The sequence below is a fragment of the Triticum aestivum genome, chromosome 6B (genome assembly GCF_018294505.1).
Source record: "Triticum aestivum cultivar Chinese Spring chromosome 6B, IWGSC CS RefSeq v2.1, whole genome shotgun sequence".
Taxonomy (NCBI): domain Eukaryota; kingdom Viridiplantae; phylum Streptophyta; class Magnoliopsida; order Poales; family Poaceae; genus Triticum; species Triticum aestivum.
The window spans coordinates 712,736,102-712,756,143 of record NC_057810.1 but is presented as its reverse complement, the minus strand read 5'-3'; positions in this window follow the sequence as shown (position 1 = coordinate 712,756,143).

Here is a 20,042-nt window from a genome sequence, read left to right as displayed (position 1 = left end):
AAGCCAAGGGGTATGTCGCTGGTACCTCGGTTATGCGTGACAACTTTCCTCAGAGATATCGCTTATTTCAGTTCAGCAACAAGATGGCCTTCTTTGGATCCATGATGATCATTGGAATGTTTGCCAACACCGTAAATAACAAGCCGAAGGCCACTGCATTGAGAAGTAAAATATGTTTCCCATTTGTTGTAGCCTTTTGCATTGTGGGTTTGGGGACTAGCTTCATCACCGGCATGTCGTGCGACCACAAAGAAGATGTTTTCAACGGTGCTATGCTTGTAGGTGTCCTTGTCAACATCTCCATCCCTTGGGTTATGAATTGTCGACCCCGGGATCCTTGATTTAATAGGCTGGTTTATTGTTAAGTAACTGGTAAGGAAGAAGGTTTTACTGAAGAATCCTTACTTCAGCTTGCAACCTGCAAACTTTCTATCCATGTGGAGTAAGCAAGTAACAGTATGTGTATCTACGATCCTATGTGTAAGTGGTTGAGGGCCCTCAGTTTACTGTTCATTTGCTTGTAACTCCTATATACATTGACAGATATGAAACTGTAACTGGATTCCTTTATATCAGGAACACATTATCAATTCGTAAGCATGCCGTCACAATAGAAGTGCAGTGCAGCTGCTTAATCATTTATACTACGAGTTCTGAGTGTGGTCTTAGTGTCTTACACATCAACTACTTGTTTCCAGCAGGTTTTGCTTCTCTGAATTGACTGTCGTCATGCATCACGGAGTCCATTTGATATGGCTGAATTTCTTTGGTTGTGTGTCTGATGGCGCTGCGCAAAGGCAGAATATGCCATGAACTACGTTACGCACCTGGCCATTGGAGCATATTCGGAGGGGTTGCCTGACGTTGCTACATTGCAAACTGAAGACAAGAGGGGGGCACTTCTAAATACCTCTCTTTGATAACTCCTGTTCATCTTGGTCATAAGCCTTCGATATGATCGCTTATTGCAGAGGCTGGGGATAATCCTCCTTTTCAAGGAAAAGCTTGGTTATAAGCCTTCGATAGATCCACTTTGTATGCAATATCAGACAATAACCTTCCAGAGATGAAATCACTCTAATTTTCAGATATCAACTCCATCAAAAGAGGCTAAAGACGATTGACCGACCATTTACATACCACACTGTATATCACATTGGAGAAACCTATAGGCCTCCACGGAAAAAAAGAAGAAGAAACCTATAGGCCTAATATCCTTCAATTAGGTTAGGTGTGGGACCTCATGAATAAAGTGAAGGAAATATGCCCTAGAGGCAATAATAAAGTTATTATTTATTTCCTTATATCATGATAAATGTTTAATATACATGCTAGAATTGTATTAACCGGAAACATAATACATGTGTGAATACATAGACAAACATAGTGTCACTAGTATGCCTCTACTTGACTAGCTCATTAATCAAAGATGGTTGTGTTTCCTGACCATAGACATGAGTTGTCATTTGATTAACGGGATCACATCATTAGAAGAATGATGTGATTGACATGACCCATTCCGTTAGCTTAGCACTTGATCGTCTAGTATGTTGCTATTGCTTTCTTCATGACTTATACATGTTCCTACAACTATGAGATTATGCAACTCCCGTTTACCGGAGGAACACTTTGTGTGCTACCAAACGTCACAACGTAATTGGGAGATTATCAAGGAGCTCTACATGTGTCTCCAAAGGTACATGTTGAGTTGGCGTATTTCGAGATTAGGTTTTGTCACTCTGATTGTCGGAGAGGTATCTCTGGGCCCTCTCGGTAATGCACATCACTATAAGCCTTGCAAGCAATGTAGCTAATGAGTTAGTTATGGAATGATGCATTACATAACGAGTAAAGAGACTTGCCGGTAACGAGATTGAGCTAGGTATTGAGATACCGACGATCGAATCTCGGGCAAGTAACATACCGATGACAAAGGGAACAACGTATGTTGTTATGCGGTTTTGACCGATAAAGATCTTCGTAGAATATGTAGGAGCCAATATGAGCATCCAGGTTCCGCTATTGGTTATTGACCGGAGACGTGTCTCGGTCATGTCTACATAGTTCTCGAACCTGTAGGGTCCGCATGCTTAAAGTTAGATGACAGTCATATTATGAGTTCATGTGTTTTGATCTACCGAAGATAGTTCGGAGTCCCAGATGTGATCACGGACATGACGAGGAGTCTCGAAATGGTCGATACATGAAGATTGATATATTGGACGACTATATTCGGACACCGGAATGGTTTCGGGGGTTATCGGATATATACCGGAGTACCGGGGGGTTGCCGGAACCCCCCGGGGGGTTAATGGGCCTCATGGGCCCAAAGTGGAGAAGAGGAGGGGAGGCTAGGGCAGGTCGCGCGCCCCCTCCCCCTCTAGTCCGAATAGGACAAGGAGGAGGCGCGCCCCCCTTTCCTTCCTCCCCTCTCTCCCTTCCTTCCCCCTCTCCTAGTTGGACAAGGAAAGGAGGGAGTCCTACTCCCGGTGGGAGTAGGATTCCTCCTGGCGTGCCCCCTCCTGGCCGGCCGCCCCCTCCCCCTTGCTCCTTTATATACGGGGGCAGGAGGGCACCTCTAGACACAACAACAATTGATCATTGAGATCTATTAGCCATGTGCGGTGCCCCTCTCCACTATATTCCACCTTGATAATATCATAGCGGTGCTTAGGCGAAGCCCTGCGTCGGTAGAACATCATCATCATCACCACGCCGTCGTGCTGACGGAACTCTCCCTCGACACTCGGCTGGATCGGAGTTCGAGGGACGTCATCGAGCTGAATGTGTGCAAGAACTCGGAGGTGCCATACTTTCGATGCTTGATCGGCCGGGCCGTGAAGAAGTACAACTACATCAACCATGTTGTTCTAACGCTTCCGCTTTCGGTCTACGAGGGTACGTGGACAACACTCTCCCCTCTCGTTGCTATGCATCACCGTGATCTTGCGTGTGCGTATGATTTTTTTTGAAATTACTATGTTCCCCAACAGTGGCATCCGAGCCTGGTTTTATGTGTAGATGTTATATGCACAAGTAGAACACAAGTGAGTGGGAGGAAAGTAGTTCATCACAGAAACCGGTTCCTGTGACAACTACACCAATTAGTGAGGAAGCTAATGATATTGATCATGAAACTACAGATCAAGTTACTACCGAACCTCGTAGGTCAACCAGAGTAAGATCTGCACCAGTGTGGTATGATAATCCTATTCTGGAAGTCATATTACTTGACCATGGCGAACCTACGAACTATGAGGAAGTGATGATGAGCCCAGATTCCGCAAAATGGCTTGAGGCCATGAAATCTGAGATGGGATCCATGTATGAGAACAAAGTATGGACGGTTGACTTGCCCGATGATCGCCAAGCCATCGAGAATAAATGGATCTTCAAGAAGAAGACTGGCGCTGATGGTAATGTTACTGTCTACAAAGCTCGACTTGTTACGAAAGGTTTTCGACAGGTGCAAGGGGTTGATTGCGATGAGACTTTCTCACCCGTAGCGATGCTTAAGTCTGTCCGAATCATGTTAGCAATTGCCGCACTTTATGATTATGAAATATGGCAAATGGATGTCAAAACTGCATTCCTGAATGGATTTCTAGGAGAAGAGTTGTATATGATACAACCCGAAGGTTTTGTCGATCCAAAAGATGCTAACAAAGTGTGCAAGCTTCAGCGATCCATTTATGGACTGGTGCAAGCCTCTCGGAGTTAACGCTTTGATAGTGTGATCAAAGCATATGGTTTTATACAGAATTTTGGAGAAGCCTGTATTTACAAGAAAGTGAGTGGGAGCTCTATAGCATTTCTGATATTATATGTAGACGACATATTGTTGATTGGAAATGATATAGAATTTCTGGATAGCATAAAAGGATACTTGAATAAAAGTTTTTCAATGAAAGACCTCGGTGAAGCTGCTTATATATTAGGCATCAAGATCTATAGAGATAGATCAAGATGCTTAATTGGACTTTCACAAAGCACGTACCTTGATAAAGTTTTGAAAAAGTTCAAAATGGATCAAGCAAAGAAAGGGTTCTTGCCTGTATTGCAAGGTGTGAAGTTGAGTTAGACTCAATGCCCGACCACATCAAAAGATAGAGAGAAAATGAAAGATGTTCCCTATGCTTCAGCCATAGGCTCTATCATGTATGTAGTGATGTGTACTAGACCTGATGTATGCTTAGCAATAAGTTTAGCAGGGAGGTACCAAAGTAATCCAGGAGTGGATCACTGGACAGCGGTCAAGAATATCCTGAAATACCTAAAAAGAACTAAGGATATGTTTCTCGTTTATGGAGGTGACAAAGAGCTAATCGTAAATGGTTACGTCGATGCAAGCTTTGACACTAATCCGGACGATTCTAAATCGCAAACCGGATACGTGTTTATATTAAACAATGGAGCTGTCAGTTCGTGCAGTTCTAAACAAAGCATCGTGGCGGGATCTACATGCGAAGCGGAGTACATAGCTGCTTCGGAAGCAGCAAATGAAGGAGTTCGGATGAAAGGAGTTCATATCCGATCTAGGTGTCATACCTAGTGCATCGGGACCAATGAAAATCTTCTATGACAATACTGATGTAATTGCCTTGGCAAAGGAATCCAGATTTCACAAGAGGACCAAGCACATCAAGAGACGCTTCAATTCCATCCGGGACCAAGTCCAGGTGGGAGACATAGAGATTTGCAAGATACATATGGATCTGAATGTTGCAGGCCCGTTGACTAAGCCTCTTCCACAAGCAAAACATGATCAGCACCAAGGCTCCATGGGTGTTAGAATCATTACTGTGTAATCTAGATTATTGACTCTAGTGCAAGTGGGAGACTGACGGAAATATGCCCTAGAGGCAATAATAGAGTTATTATTTATTTCCTTATATCATGATAAATTTTTATTATTCATGCTAGAATTGTATTACCAGAAACATAATACATGTGTGAATACATAGACAAACATAGTGTCACTAGTATGCCTCTACTTGACTAGCTCATTAATCAAAGATGGTTGTGTTTCCCGACCATAGACATGAGCTGTCATTTGATTAACGGGATCACATCATTAGGAGAATGATGTGATTGACATGACCCATTCCGTTAGCTTAGCACTTGATCATTTAGTATGTTGCTATTGCTTTCTTCATGACTTATACATGTTCCTACAACTATGAGATTATGCAACTCCCGTTTACCAGAGGAACACTACCAAACGTCACAACGTAACTGGGTGATTATAAAGGAGCTCTACAGGTGTCTCCAAAGGTACATGTTGAGTTGGCGTATTTCGAGATTAGGTTTTGTCACTCTGATTGTCGGAGAGGTATCTCTGGGCCCTCTCGGTAATGCACATCACTATAAGCCTTGCAAGCAATGTAGCTAATGAGTTAGTTACGGAATGATGCATTACATAACGAGTAAAGAGACTTGCCGGTAACAAGATTGAATTAGGTATTGAGATACCGAAGATCGAATCTCGGGCAAGTAACATACCGATGACAAAGGGAACAACTTATGTTGTTATGCGGTTTTGACCAATAAAGATCTTCGTAGAATATGTAGGAGCCAATATGAGCATCCAGGTTCCGCTATTGTTTATTGACCGGAGACGTGTCTCGGTCATGTCTACATAGTTCTCGAACCCGTAGGGTCCGCATGCTTAAAGTTAGATGACAGTCATATTATGAGTTCATGTGTTTTGATGTACCGAAGATAGTTCGGAGTCCCGGATGTGATCACGGACATGACGAGAAGTCTCGAAATGGTTGAGACATGAAGATTGATATATTGGACGACTATATTCGGACACCAGAATGGTTTCGGGGGTTATCGGATATATACCGGAGTAGCGGGGGTTACCGGAACCCCCCAGGGGGTTAATGGGCCTCATGGGCCCAAAGTGGAGAAGAGGAGGGGAGGCCAGGGCAGGCCGCGCGCCCCTCCCCCTCTAGTCCGAATAGGACAAGGAGGGGGGGGGGGCGGCGGCGCCCCCCTTTCCTTCCTCCCCTCTCTCTCTTCCTTCCCCCTCTCCTACTTGGACAAGGAAAGGAGGGAGTCCTACTCCCGGTGGGAGTAGGACTCCTCCTGGCGCGCCCCCTCCTGGCCGGCCGCCCCCTCCCCCTTGCTCCTTTATATACGGGGGCAGGGGGGCACCTCTAGACACAACGGCAATTGATCCTTGAGATCTATTAGCCGTGTGCGGTGCCCCCCTCCACTATATTCCACTTCGATAATATCGTAGCGATGCTTAGGCGAAGCCCTGCGTCGGTAAAACATCATCATCATCGTCACCACGCCGTCGTGCTGACGGAACTCTCCCTCGACACTCGGCTGGATCGGAGTTCGAGGGACGTCATCGAGCTGAACGTGTGCAAGAACTCGGAGGTGCCGTACTTTTGGTGCTTGATCGGTCGGGCCGTGAAGACGTACGACTACATGAACCGCGTTGTTCTAACGCTTCCGCTTTCGGTCTACGAGGGTACGTGAACAACACTCTCCCCTTTCGTTGCTATGCATCACCATGATCTTGCGTGTGCGTAGGAATTTTTTTGAAATTACTACGTTCCCAACATAAAGTACAATGACAATACAATTCACACGATGCATATGACTTGAAGGAAAAGAAAAACACTGCAGCTACAGTTGGCCGGGGTTTCAACCCCCTTTTCCAAAAAAAAAAAGAATCTCCGGCTTCAACGTTGCCCAATTACGCTGGTAGAAACATGCAGGAAAACTGTTTGGCCATGGTGCTTTGATGTGACCGATTTGAAACATCACATCAGGTACCTCCTTTTCAGAGAAGGGAACACACAGATCTGATCATGTATAGCATAAGTGACTTTAACTGCAATCCAGTCTGGAGCTAAAGGTGGATTCTTCGAGTAAATTGATTCAAAGTACAATGCCGCCATCAACTCCATCTTAGTAGGAACTATCTGCTTCGGTACAACCCCTAAACACATGAACGAATGAATCTCTCCATACCTCTTCTCTACTCCACTGACGTATCTACTGGTTGTACAGGTATAGTCTAACAAAAACTTTTGCGTCCGCTTCAAAAGAAAGATAAGAGGTGGATCGTCAACATTTTTTTGAGAAAGATAAGAGGTGGATCGTCAGCAAGCACCCCCGCTTTGACCGATGGGCCTTGGCTAGGTTTTTTTAATCCGGAATGCTCTCTATTCCGTTAACCAGAACGTCTAGCCAAATCGTTGGCAACCAAACCGTGGTCAAAGTGTGGAGCCTAATCCGGCCAGAAGGCTGAGGATGAGTGGAGGAACAGGAGAGAGCGTGGAAGTTGCCTAACCTTTCACTCTCTCCTTAGCGGCGGCCCATCCGCACGCATTCTATTTGTATTCATGTTTACTAGCAAAAGAGCCTGCGCGTTGCAACAAAAAAAAAATATCAAATGTAAAACAACATCATATTCAGATTGTACACAATTTTCTAATCATTTTACATATATAACATGTTAAAATTATAGTTAGGTTTAAAAGATGAATATTTTCTAAAACATTTGAATCTGTTCCTAAACCGAATTTAAAAAATGCTCGACTTGTAAAAATAACGTCATGTTCATATTCTACACATTTTTCTAATTAGTTTTCATATATAACATGTTAAAATTGGAGTTACGGTTTAAAAGATATGAATATTTTTTAAACATTATATTTTCCAAAATCGAATGTAAAAATGGTTGACGTCTAAAAATAATGTCATATTAATATTCTACATATTTTTTTAATCAATTTGCATATATAACATGTTAAAATTGGACTTACAGTTTAAAAGATATGATTATTTAAAAAAGATATTTATTTCTAATACACTGCAGGGTGATTAACGCATATATCAGGGGGGTTTAGATAAAGCTGCAAAAAAGATTCGCAGTGGCTTAATGTGGATCGCGGGTTAGTTAGCATCAAAAATAGGGGGTTTTGTATAAAATGCAAAAAACGATTCATCCTCACTTAAAACAGGACTACGGGTTAATTTCTTGTAAACCGAGGAACTTTTATGCAAAATCGCTAGCGACGCCGGCCGACCTGAAACCCAATTTTCTTTATTATTACTAGTACAAATGCCCGTGCGTCGCAACGAGTGATTTTTTTAACATGCTTCACGTGGCATTACACAACAGTTCTTATAGCCTAATGGCATTTGTCAGGACCTAATTCCCGTGTGTTGCAACGGGCGAAAGATATCATAAAACCTGCTCCATGCGATAGTACACGTCATTTCTTACATAGAGTTCTGATAAACATCAGTAAAAAGTTTATATTGTTATCGCTTTTCGAAGTATGAAGTGTGGACGTAAAGAAAAGCCACCCTAACAAACTTCATCTGATGGAACGGTAGTGGTGCATGGAATAGTCTAGTAACCGGTTTTATATTACATTTTCCGGAAAATTTCTTTATTTTTAAATAATTAAGCAATTTGAAATTTAATCTTTTTATTAGAATTGAAACATGTTTTGAAAATGAACATTATTTGAACACATGTTTTTTTAAAGAGATTTTTTTTCAAAAAAAATGATGAATTTTAACGGGTTTTTAAGAAGTTAGAACGTTTTTTTTTAGAATTTTGAGAATTTTTTAAAAGCGTTAATTTTTTAAAGGAAGAATATTTGAAACATTCCTTATCTTAAATAAAAGAACATGTTCGGTGTGCAATTAAAAAAGGATTGTTGATAGGGCTGGAAAAAAAGCTCGAAGCTTGCGAGCTAAACAAGTAGCTCGTGACTCGGCTCGAATCGACTCGAACTCGAAGAATAACGAGTCGAGCCGAGCTTTAGTTTAATATCATTTATAGACCAAGTTAAACGAGCCAATCTCACGAGTACTCGTGTAACTCGTTAGACTCGATACAATAGATCAGCCACTCCCAATACAAAGAAAGACCAGTCACTAAACAACCTACGTCCCAGACGCACAACGCAAGGCCCAACCGTTGAAGGCGTAGCCTCCTAGGAGACTCATGTGTTACAAGGAAATTACAATTGTTTAGTGATATATATGTTTAATATATACATAATCATTTTTATCATATTTGAGGGCTTTATGTTTATATCTTTAACGAGCTTAACAAGCTAAACGAGCCAGCTCGCGAGTTATATGAGTCGAGCCAATCTTGGGTTTGAGCTCGTTATAGTAACGAGTCGAGTCGAGCTAGCTCGTTAACGAAACGAGTTCTAGCGAGTCGAGCCAAGTTGGCTCGACTCGGCTCGAATTCCAACCCTAATTGTTGGTGTGCATACCATGTAGTATAAAGTTGAGAAAGTCGTTGGGATGCCCTTTGATGGCGGTCCTTCAGCTTAGCACTATCATCGGATGGAAGAGGAATGGCGTAATTGTTTTTAGCAAGATATGCAGACCATGGAATTGTTGTATACTATTTGAGAGTTTAATAACTAATCCAAAAGTTATTCGTAGAATTTTCAAAAGACTTGCAAAGTAATTATTTTGCATTAAGGTGTAGTGATGCATTGAAGTGGGATTGTTTATATACAATTTTTCTGTTATATTCGAAAGCAAACATATTTTACTATGTTAATTATTTTTTAGGAAATGTTAATTATTTGATTTGCAAGACTATATTTTGTTTCTTTTCTTTTGCACTATTCGCACTTGGGATCATCTTCCATCCGATAATGTATCTGATAATGTATTCATAAGATGCGGTAGGCATGAATGACAGTAACAACAAACAACTGCACTTCCAAGTAATTATATCGGTGCTCATTTAGAAGGAAAGTTGTGCAACCAAAGCTAGCACGCATAGTTCCCGTGGCTTCCATTCGGTTCAGCCATTAAAAAAAGGCATCAAAAATCCCCACCGAGCAGCTTCTATGTGGACCTTATCCACATCGCCGTTGCGTGCTTCTCCTTCCTTCTCTCTATCCATCCATCAACGGCTCTGCTCTCCTTCCCCCCTCTCTCTCTCTTCGCTTTGCAGCCACACACACACGCCCACGGCACTGCTCCCCCCTCTCTTCTTCCTCCACAAAGAACCAAGCATCACTCTCTGCTTGACCGTGGCGCCAGAATCGAGATCGGATGCGCGCGGTAAGCTCCTCCCTCCCCGCCCTTGACCCCCTCTTCCTTTGGCGTTCGTTCCATTGAACCCATCTCTCTCTTTCGATTTCCCAGGCTGTCTCGCCCGCGACCGGTGGCTGCTTCGCGGTCGTCGGTAGGTTGCGGCGCTGTTGCTGCTCGTATGGGCTCCCAGTGGCTGGGCATGCACGCGTCGGGGCTGGCTGGTCTCCCAGAAGCCGGCCTCCCCGCCTCCTCCAACTGTCCAACATCGCCTGGAGAGGAGCTCCTCTGTGCTTCCCAGCCGCCTCCTCCAGCAGGCCAGCCAGAGCTGCGGCCCCTCTCTTTCAGCTTCTCTCTTCAACTTCTTCTTCTTCTACTACTACTTCTTCTTCTCTAATCTCCCTTCTCCTTCTTCTCTCTCTAATCTCCGCTTTCTCCAGAGAAGGGAGTCGCTACATGGAACACAACCAGAACACCTCGCCTTGCCGCCTTGGAGCTCGCTGCCTCCGGCAACCTCTCTGTCGGCCTCGTGCTCCTCGACTCTCTCTGTCAGCTCTCTCATTATCCAGGCCGAGGAGGATGATTGGATGAATGGGGCTCTCGCAGGTCGGCCGCTACGTCCGCGTTGACTGCGGGTGAGCGCGCGCGACCCGCACATAACGACCCTGCCTCAGCTCCTCCTCCTTCTCTCGCCCGGGCAGCGTGCTGCCCGTGTCCTTCATGTGCTCGCCGCCGTCGTCCTGCTCCCGATCGGATCGGGAGCGCCGCCGCTCGATCCGAAAAAGAATCTCGAATCGTTTTTTCTAAACTTACCGAGAACTGCGGGTTGAATAGCGAAAATAGAAGGGTCTTTTCTGCAAAAAGGCCACGACGGACTACTCAGATGTGGGACGAAACCAAGAATATTACCTTGCTTTAATAGTAGATATAGATATAGATACGATAAATCGCGTGTGCACATGCGGCCACGTGAGGTCGTTATCAGCACCGCTCCTCCCCACGTGATTCGTGCGACTTCAATACATTGTACGCGTAAAATCTGGTCAGCGTACACCAGCTGGTATGGCACTCGTATTTGCCTCTGCGCCTGCAGCAAGTGGCCCACATGGCAACCTCATGCATTGAAACGGCTGGCGCGTCGATAGGAATTGATTGCATGACAGTGCCAACGGCAAGCTGCACCAGGTGGGGACGAGACGCGCATTTGATCACACTTAAGTCACAACGGCTAGCTGCATGATGCTCCTCTCGGTCTTTTTATGCTTCCCTGCTTCACCTGGCCATTCTAAGTTCTTTCCCTTCTCCATCTCTCCCAGCTTTGCCTGACTTTCCAAGCATGTGTTCGTCCATGTCCCACAGTAGTTCAACACTACCTTCATGCACCACACGGCCAATCAGATGCCATCCTCCTGTTCCTGAAACCAGAAAGAAAATGGAGTGTTTGTGTGATCCATCAAACATACTACCTCGTAACCCAACCAACTTTGTCATCAAGGGCCGCATATTTGTTCTCCAGCCTAGGAGTTTTTTTTTGTCGTCTAGGTCCACGAGGTCTGATTCTGGGCTAAGTTCAACAGAATCCAATAAATCTGCAAATCTTCCACTCGGGTCGTCCTCGGTAACCTCTCGTAGCATGCCTAACCTCCCGACTCGTTCTCAAAAACAGCAGAATCGGGATAAACAACCATCCCCCACGCCCCTCCCAAGCACACAGATCCGCTACTTGACCCCAAATTCATCGACATGCTATGGAGGGCGGTGGAGATGGGGGGAGCTGATTAGAGGTCGACATCACTCTGATGCGATAATCCTCCTTTTCTAAAAACACGGAGGAATCAACAGACAGAAGCAAAGATTCGATGGCTAACCTGAATTTCTCTGTTTCTACACAAGCCACCCCCTCTTTCCCCTCCCGAGCTTCAACTTGGACGAGGCTCGAAGATGTACAGTACTAAAGAACCAGGGAAAGCATTTATGACCCAACGTCAAGAGCACTTATGCCACCCCAACGAACTGCGGGTAACAGACAAGGCTGTATTCTCCTACAAACATAAATTCGTTGTGGACCACTCACTGACTCACAAAGGGGTATACGGGGCGTATGCCATTTAGTAAGCAATTACGATGTGCAGTATTGCGCGTGGGGCTATATTAGGTAGCAATCACAAAGCGCTCACGGACGCTCGCGATTACGGCATCGCGTGGCCGCATGTCCTGAAAATTCGCGTCCATATAGATACATATAGATATAGATATAGATTACCTAAGGTAAGATAAGATAAAGATATCAAAAAACGTGTCCTGTTGCTGTCGTGGGACCCATCTCTCTATGCCCCAATAATAACAGGCCATATGTGCCTGGAGCAGTTGCCGCCCGGTGCAGCGGAGCATTTCTCGAATAAGAAACTGTTTAAGAAACCAAATGGCATGACGTTCGATATGACCACGACGGCGACCAACTAAGAGGCAACAACCAAAGAGACTAAAACAAGGGAGAGCGCTTAAACGCTAGGCCATTGTCGAGCTGCAGAGAAGAGCCCCTTCGCGTTCCGTTCTTCCAACGACCGTTGACATCAACTTCTACCTCGTAGCAACTCCAACAGGTACTATCCTTCTATCCGCTCCTCGCTTTCTGATGTTTCTATCCTTTTTTTTTTACGAAACGCTGACCGAGCAGCTTTTCATTGATATTAGTAGAAGAGGAGAGTTGTTGTTACAACAGTAGGGTTACAGAGGAAGTATATCCCTACAGAACACCTAACAGAAGGGTCCTCTAGATACTTAATATGGCTCTCTGGGTCTGTGGATCAGCATTGCGATCTTGGTCTTGCCGGCCGCCGTCCATTGCTCGATGTCGTCCTTGATGCGGGACATCACCTGATCAACTGTTGAAGTCTTGTTGTCGAAAATGCGAGCGTTCCTCTCCTTCCAAGTGTGCCACCAAACAATTTGGACGAGTGAGTTCCAAGCTTTCTGGTGAATCTTCGGCACTTGCTCCTCGCTCCGTTCCCACCATGGAATCAATGAAGAAGTCGTGGTGGCCGGTCCGAGCGTGCTTGGCAGGACACACCGCTGAAGCACCATGTTCCAGAGCTCGACAGCAAAGGGGCAGGCGGCCAGTAAGTGGGGCGCAGTCTCCTGTTGTACACCGCACAACCGACAAATCGGATTGTGTGGCCAACCTCTCTTTGCTAGGCAATCTGCAGTAAGAATTTTCCCCAGAGCAGCCATCCAGGAGAACGTCTTGCATTTCAGGGTAGCGTCTGATTGCCAAATGAGTTGCTTGAAAATTGATCGCTGAGAGCCTTCAAATTGAATGGCGTATGCAGACGCGGTGGAGAATTGACCATTGGAAGTCCACTTCCAAGAAACTGTGTCCGGCTGATCACCTAGAGTAATTACTTGCACCATCGCCCATAGACTTGTGAATTCGTGGATAGCATGTGGTGAGATGGTTGTCTTCAGGTGTCTTGTCCATCGGCTTTCCTCCATAGCGTGTGCCACCGAGAGCTTCTTCCTCGTACAGAAGGAAAAGAGAGCGGGGAACCGGTGGCAGTGAGCTAGTCATCCATCCATGGGTCTAGCCAGAACCTGATTCGATGTCCATTGCCGAGGTGGAATCTAGCTGATGCCGCAAAGAGGTTCAACACTTTCGGATCTGAGGGCAACGGTAAATCACTCCAGGCCTTGTCTGGGTCAGTCCATTGCATCCACATCCACCGTAGTCTCAGGGCTGTACTCTGTGCTGCAAGATCTGAGATTCCTAGTCCTCCGAAACATGTTGGCCGACATACCACCTTCCAGCTTACCAAACACTTCCCACCATTTGCAAACTCCTTCCCTTCCCATAGAAATCCTCGGCGCAACTTGTCAATTTGTTTCCTTAGCCACACCGGCAGCTCTAGGACGAGCATCTGATAGACCACCATGGCTGAAAGAACCTGCTTAACTAAGACAATTCTGCCATCCAGAGAAACATGCATTATGATCCATCCTTTGAGTTTCTTCCTCAGTTTGTCAATTGCTGGCTGAAAATCCACTCTGTGAAGTTTCGAGTCCGAGAGGGGCATCCCAAGATAAGTGCAGGGGAAGTGCTTGATGTCGCAGCCTAGTTCTTGAATTGCCGCTGGCAAGGTGTCACCACAGCAGATCGGCGTAACAGAGCTTTTCCTGAAGTTGGTTCTTAAACCCGTGGCATTCCCGAAAGTGTCGAGCAGTTTTTTGGTTGCCTGCACTTCTTCATCCACAGGGTTGATGAAGATCACAGCATCATCAGTGTATAGAGAAGTTCTAAACGGCATCCGCTGGGTTCCGATGCGCTTGAGCACCTCGGAATCGGTCGCGGCGTTGAACAGGGCAGCCAAGCAATCCATGACAATGACAAACAACAAAGGCGATAGGGGATCACCTTGTCGCAGGCCTCTCATGTGTCGGATGGGCTGGGAGAGCTCACCGTTAACTAGCACCCTTGACGAGGAAGAGGCGAGTAACCTTGTAATCCAATTTCTCATTTTCTGGCCGAATCCTTTTGCCTCCAAGATCTGAAGAATAAATTCCCATGAAATGGTATCGAACGCTTTCTCAATGTCAAGCTTGAGCATCAGAGCTGGTGTCTTTGATTGTCTAAGAGCTTTGGCAATGCCGCTGACATAAACATAATTGTCGTGAATGGTTCTTCCATGAATGAAGGCGTTTTGACAGGGTCGCACAAGTTCCCGCATTTTCCCTCTGAGGCGCAGTGCCAAAACCTTAGTGAATAGCTTGACAAAGCTATCAATCAAGCTTATTGGGCGGAATTCCCTAGGTAATTCAGCTTGTTCATTCTTTGGGATTAGCACCATAGTTGCTCTGTTTAGGAGGTGCAGCTTTTGGTCCTGAAGGTTATGCAGCGCATGAAGTGCGGCCATGACGTCGTTCCGAATGATCTCCCAACATTGCATGTAGAACAGGACGGTGAACCCATCAGGCCCGGGCGCCTTGTTGCTATTCATCTCATTGAGCGCCGCCTGAACCTCCTCCGATGTGAATGGTGTTTCCAAGCCGGTCAAATCTATTGCACGGATGTCAAGAGCCGCCATATCAAGGTGTTGGGTGCGCTGTACCTTTGTCCCAATTAATTGTTCAAAGAATTCTTCCATGGCGCCAATCTTGTCAGCTTGGTCAGTTAGTATTTGGCCATTGTGGACTATACGGTGAATGTGTTTCTTCCTCCTGCGTGCTGATGCTTTGCAGATGAAGAATCGCAAGCTAGCATGGCCTTCCTTGATCTCCTGGACCCTTGAACGTTGTCGCCATATTGATCGTTCAAGAGCAACGAGACCGAGGCGCTGCATCTTGATTGCAGCCCTGAAACTTCTCTCTTCAGACGTGAGCTCTTCTCTTGTCCATTGCATCATCAAGCCTTGCAATGATCTCGCTAATGATGGCCCCTTTGAGAGTGATGTTGTTGCTGAACTCTGAGCTCCAAGCTTTCAATTCCTTGCTAGTGCGTTGTAGTTTTTGGTGGATTCGAGCTAGCGGATCGGAAGTAGTCACTGGCTGGTGCCAAGCATGTTGCACCACTTGGTCAAAATTCTCCATCTTCACCCAGTAATTCTCGAAGCAGAAGTGTCTAGCAGGCCTGAATGGTGCGTCACACGTCAGCAGCAACGGGCAGTGGTCGGAGATCTCCGAGGAGAGCGCCTGGAGTAGGCTACCCGGGAAAGCAGCGTCCCAACTGTCATTGAACAGAACGCGATCCAGTTTAACCATCGTTGCTCTCGCTTGATCATTACTCCAAGTGTATCGGCGGCCTTGCAAGTACAGGTCTTTGAGTTGCAGATCATTGATGAATCCTCTAAACGCTGTTATGCCTCTTCGGCTGATGTTGTTGTTGCTTTTATCAGATGCTTGCGCTGTCAGGTTGAAGTCCCCGCCTAAGAAAACCGGGGTATCTTGCGGAAACTGTTGATAAGCCGTCTTCATGTTCGCCAAGAATTGGAGTTTGTCGCAGAAGTCCTGTGGTCCATACACCGTGAGCATCCCGAAAGGGGATCCAGAGCTTGTCCGTCCATGTGCAACAATGAAATTAGCATTGATGTTGATGTGCGGTAGGTTGAACTTGTCACCCTTCCACGCCAGAATGATGCACTCCCTTGTTCCTACTGCCGGTGCAAAGGTAAATTCATTGAACTCTTGACCACAACATTGTTGCACTATCCCCAAATCCACAAACTCTAATTTGCTCTCCTGGATACAAGCCACGCCACATTGTGTGACCTGATGACAGACCTAACCACTCCACACCGTGCCGGGTTGTTTAGCCCGCGCACGTTCCACACAAGGATGTTGCAATCCATAAAAACACTAGTTCTACAGAGACGTCAGACCCTTAAGCAGAGCTTGGCGTCACCATCACGCATTGCTTGCCTGTCCTTGCAAGAATCTAAAGAGCCTTGATTTGCTGTGGTGACAGTGGCTCGTCAAAGGCCTTGGCATAGCGCTCAATCCTACTTTCTTCTACTTCATCTCGCTCCGGGATTGCCAAGCCTCTCTTGGACATCACGAGAAGCCTGGCCTGTTTCATCACTGTGCTACCTTCAGCGAACAACAGCTTCTTGCCATGGAGGCGGTTGCTCCTCCTTGTGGCCGTCGCCGGTGGACGGGCCGCCTTACGCGGCCAGCGAGTTGGTGGTCTTGGATTGGCCAACAAAGGTTGTGGAGGAGGCTGTGTCACACGGCTGATGAAATCTTGGATGGCATCCTCCACCACGCAGCTCCCAGGAGTTGAGAATGGGTCCGTGTCGCCAATCTGCTTGGTCAGCGCATCGTCCTCCGACTCTTTCCGAAGCAGTGATGGGCAGCCATGGCTCGTCGTGGGAGCGAAACATGGGCCAAGCACTCGGCTTTCCCCTGGACCCATCTGGCCCATGCCATTCGTAGGCCCATTACCAAGGGCAAGGGAAGCACCAGCGATAGGCATGGAGGCAGTGGTCAGCTTGGAGCAAAGGACAGTCTGGGTCTCCGCGTGGCCATCCACGGTAGGCGCCAGCTGCGAGGCAGTAGGGGTGCCATGCCTGAGGGGTGGGTCCAGGTACAATAGGGTCAACTCCTCCGAGCGGCCCACAGCCAAATTGTTGGCAACCGATGACCCAGGATCATGATTTGCAGCGACTCCATAGATTGCAGTCATCATTGGGGGGGGGGGGGAGAGGGCCCCCGTCCTGTAGCACCAGCATGACAACCTCTCCCTCGGCTGTCGGGCGGACACGGGAGACAACTTTGTCGCGCACCAATGGACAGAGAGTTGCGTCCCCAGCCGGTCCGGCCAGAGGCGTGCAGCCCGCAGCAGGCGCAGCAGCAGGATACCCGTCAGCCAACGCCAACGGGGCAGGCGCAGTGACCGCCAGCGTGCTTTGATCTCCTGTTACCGGTCCGGAGGGGTCAGCGTCAGCACGCACTCAGCTTCCGGTGGGGCCGCCTGCAGGGTGCCATGCACATGCACGTTGGCGGTGGGAACGCCGTAAGTGCTCTCCCGTCGGGCACGCACGTGGAAATCGGCCGGGTCTGCAGCCGCCGCTGCGTCCGTGTAGATGTCCTCCGGCTGCAGAACGCCCGGGACGCGGTGATATCGGCCGGAGTAAGGGCCGCCGCTCCCTGCGCTCGGCCAGCGTTAGCCCGAATCCAGTCCTTGTGCTGGTGATGTCGTCCGCAATCCCATCTTGCCACGGGTGTGGCATCTCCTCCGGCGGCGGCGCCCCTTCTTCGTCCCCTCCCCCGCCACCGAGGATCGCCACGTTGGCAGGCCGTGGCGGGTAGAAGGTCACCGTGTCGAGGTGGATCAGCACTGGTGGGTATCGCAGCACACGCGGAAGATGCTCGGTGCAGGCGCATGCCTCAGGTTCATCACCCTCAAGGTCAAAGCCCGGCGGTAGGGAGACGTGCGCCAGCAGGTCGGGGCGCACCGTCAGGACCGTCTTCGTCGGCACCTCGTCGAGATCATCAACCCAAGCCCGGACGACAAAGTAGGAGAGATCCAACTTGTCAAAGGACTCGATCGCCACCTGGTAAATTTGGCATTCTGGCAACAGATCTTGAGCCGTCTGCAGCGAGAATTCTTGAGGCGGGATGCCTTGGATGAACAGGCGGACGCTGTATTGACATTGCACGGATGTTGCAAATGTCCATCTGTTCCACCGCCTCACCAGGAGCGGCGTGCCGCGGTAGTGGACGGCGTCGGCCTCTCGCACCAGGTCGAACCAACGGCGGTGCGCGAACCGGACGAAGAAGGAGCCCGGCCGCATGAGGGAGACCTGGAAGTCACCCTGAGGCATGTCGGGGAAGTCCGCCAAGATGGCCTCGGAGATGTGTGCCGGCACCAGCGCCGGCCTGGTTCCAGCCACCGTGATGACGAGCGCGGACTCGCGCAGGCGCGCCTCCTCGCCGATCGCCTCCTGCGACTCTTTGATGAGGCACCTAGTCTTCCGCATCCGACCGATGCCCCGCACCGGGCCGTTGGCAATCCGCAACGCCAAGGTCGACATGTTGGGGTCAGGCTGTGGTGTAGTGGTCGCCGGCGTCTCCGGGTGGAGGGGAGGGAACGTGAGTCGGGATTGCGCCGGGGCTCTCAAGCTGTTGGGGTGATCCGGCGGGAACACAAGCCTGGAGTGGATTGGGCGAGGCGGCAGCCGCGGCGGGTGGTGAGGTACATGGGGCTGGTGAGGATGCCGGCGGCGTGGATTGTCAAGGGTGGAGAGGGGAACGCGAGGGAGGTGGCGTGAAGGGCAGGAGTGGGTAGTGTGGCCAAGCACGAGGCAATGAAGGCACCGAACCTTGCTGCAGCAACTCCCTATCCGGTGGTGAGAGCTAATGCAGCGAAAACACCGGTTCTTGAGGTCCTCCTTATAGCTGGCCGCGGCATTAATGGCCGACCCCGAGATGGTTGGGCGTCTCTCCCCGTGCCCGCGCGTAGGCTCCTTTCTCTGCTTGTTCCGGACCACTTGCCATTCTTGCGAAACTCCGGCAGAGGAGAACCGCGCCGCGTCAGGGGCACGCGTGCTGTCGAAGCAGTCAAGCCAGCGGCCCCCATTACAACAATGGACTGCAGGCGCGGCCTTGAATGCCAGTCCTCGGTGTGCCTCCCTCTCCCCGGGGCAGCGAGTAGCTCGGTTCTTGAAGGCGGAGTGGTTGGTGGTGGAACGCGGACCACATCCGCGTAGGTCGGCGACGGATCCCCAAGGGGAGATCCCGCCTCAGACAGCTGCAGCCGTTCCCCGAGGTCGCGGCTCCGGGGGGACTCCATGGGACTTGTAGCCGGTGGACGCCGCTGCCGGGCGTCAGGGGCACGGCCACGCCGTCGGCTGGGTGCCGGCGGCGCTGGGAGGGGTGGGAGTGTAGGCGCGCTAGCTGCTGCTAGCACCAGAATTATGGTATCTGTGAACAGGGTACGCTCCATGTTTTGTTCGTGAGCTGGCGGAAAGTGACTAAATCAGTGCGACAATCTTTTCCTTTTCTTCTAAAGCTCCTTTCATATACTGCGTGCCTATGGTTTTGTTTTTGAGAGGAGTGACGTGCATTTTATAGATCCTCAAACTGATTTTAGGGTCTCAACGTATAGATCCTAAACCAACCGCAAATCGATCCTGTAAAAATACTGCGAAAATCGGATGCCGCAATCGCAAATAGTGATTCACCTAGACCCAAACCAGTTCAATAGTTCAAGGACCTATGATTTGCCTAGCACGAGTCTCCTGTCTTGCACTTTGGGGATGTACACTAGTAGAAAAATACTTAATAGTCCCGGTTCGTAAGGGCCTTTAGTCCCGGTTCATGAACCGGGACTAATGGGTCGTTACTAATACCTCCACTCATTAGTCCCGGTTCAAACACGAACCGGGATCAATGTGCCTCCACGTGGCCCTGTGCGCCGAGCCCAGTCAGGGGGCCTTTGGTCCCGGTTGGTGGTATCAACCGGGACCAAAAGGCATCCACGCGTCAGCATTCCAGTGGTTGGGGGTTTT